Raw genomic sequence first — 2,209 nt, 5'->3', positions numbered from 1 at the left:
TATAAGATAAAAACATCTCAAGAGCAGTTTCAGTATCCTCATCGGTAGCCAATTTAGTTTCCTGAATTGCAGCTACACTCACGCGATTGCTTTCAAACAGTTGCTTTAACTGGCACTGGCACCGTCGATTCCGCAAGCCTCTAACGTTAAGGGTAGCGACTTCAAAAGCTGTGATCCCCGCCAATTTTTTCTCCGTGCATTATTCAACTCCATCCGCCGAAGCGGGGAGAGTCGCTGGCAAATTGGTGACCTTTTCAGCTGTAACTGCCCGTTTTTTTTTAAGCCACCTTTCTTCTTGCCTCCTCCTCTGATACCTTGCTTGGATCTGCGCTGACATCAAGCTCCTCCTCCGCGGGACGCTTCAAAGACGCGCTGCTGTCCATGGAGACCTCTGATGTTGCTGAGGCTTCCACCCGTGATGTCTGAAGCATTGCGTCACTCGCAGCACGAAGATCAGTCGGCAGCTCCTTGCAGACGCCGATAGTTGACTCCAGACGCGGCGCACTGCACTCCAACGGCACACCACCGACGGAGCAGTGTGGGCGCGAATCCGCTGGCTTCTCGGCAACACCCAGTTTCCGATCTCGAGATGCATCTGGAGCAGAACACGGATTTCTAAACAGCTCGAGATCAGATGCACCATGCTCAAACTGGGCAGAGTCCGGAGGCTTGGGGTCGGGAGGTTCACTAGGTGGCAGCTGGATGTCCTGCGGATTATTAATGGCCATTTCTTCATGCGGAACCGCGGTGTTGAGCTCTCCAGGAGCGTCCACAACATCCGAAATGTCCATGATGTGCTCTGACACTCTATCATCTTCTTTAGACAAAGAGCCCTGACGCAACCTATTGGCATAGGTCAAGACACAAGCATCCACGGCGTGACCGAAACGAAGACACTGGGTGCATCGAGGCGTTCGGCACTGCCGCTGGATATGTCCAACTCTGCTGCACCGAAGACACAGTGGAGGCCTGCCGAGAATGATTACCAACGCCTGAATCCCAAACACACCCAGGGTATGAGGAATGCTGGAAGATGAAACGCCATCTTTCAGTTTGATGGACACTTCCCGGTTTGCTGTCTCCATGTGTTCCATCCCTGGCTGAACAGTGCCATACGGCTCTTAAGCTTCCAAAATTCGGCGATGTTCCACGTGGCGTGGGAGCCAAAGCAGCTTCAACTTAATATTTTTTGTTTCCGGGTCAAATATCATACATTTCAGCCCTTTTACGCGTAGCTCCGCCAAATCCACAAGTTTCTGTTTTGAAACGCTATTCTCACAAGTAACCATCCAAACATGGCTCATTCGATATTGTCCAATGCAGACGATATTCCGAAGGTCCATGACACGGGCAAGGGCATCCCTGAAGTGAGGCGCTCGGTACGGACGGCCATTTAGGTCACCATGCAAAAATACAGTATTGAGTACTACATTAGCGGACGGCAGACGAGGCAGCAGAATCTTGTAGGTGTCTATGATGTCTTCAGAAGACGCAAAACCTCGACCAGCGGCCGATGTGCTCTTTCCAGCAGAGAGCATTGTGAAACGTGGCCGTCCCGAACGACATGGTATTTATTACATGTGGTTAAGTTAAGAAAGGGTTATGTACACAGGCTTTTTACAAAGCATTCAGCCGTTGCTAAGCTGCACAACAGAAAACATAACTAAAAGTCAGGCAAAGATAAACACCTTTTCACCAGCGGAAACCAGTCAGGTTGAAAGTCATTTTCTTCCTAAATGTCTTTCAGTTGCAGCCTCATTATGCTAAAATGGAGCCTAGGTGGAACAAGTTCAGTGTTGCGATCAACATGCGTCTTCCACAAGCTATGAAGTCCACTAAGGAAAACATGTCATATGGTTCGTTATCAGATTGTATAACAGCACGATACCGCACACCGTACGAATTTAGAACAGTTTTTCCTTAGAGTTATTTGCAGTAAGTCCCAAAAGAGCATTGCGTCTTTGCAAGTAATGAAACAGTGCTCTATTGTTTCAGGCACATCACACACACGGCAGTTTACAGGAGACACAAAAATATTTTTCCTATGGAGCCATATGTGTTAACAGGTAGAGCTTCGGTGTGTAATTTAAAGAAAAATGTTTTCGTGCAAGGAGAAATCTTCATTTTGCGCATCCTTTTTAACACATCATGACCCTTAAGACCAAAGTATAAAGAACGATACAGTGATGGCGAAAAAGCATTGGTATCA

General features: G+C 47.8%; 1 pseudogene; it reads right to left on the bottom strand.

The window, feature by feature from the left end:
• Positions 1-278: 278 nt before the first annotated feature.
• Positions 279-1,538, bottom strand: LOC146197774 (uncharacterized; annotated as a pseudogene).
• Positions 1,539-2,209: the final 671 nt, after the last annotated feature.

The sequence above is a fragment of the Amblyomma maculatum genome, chromosome 3 (genome assembly GCF_055883805.1).
Source record: "Amblyomma maculatum isolate TAMU_Amacu chromosome 3, ASM5588380v1, whole genome shotgun sequence".
NCBI lineage: Eukaryota > Metazoa > Arthropoda > Arachnida > Ixodida > Ixodidae > Amblyomma > Amblyomma maculatum.
The sequence above is the reverse complement of the archived record's forward strand: the minus strand, read 5'-3'. Positions and strand labels throughout refer to the sequence as shown.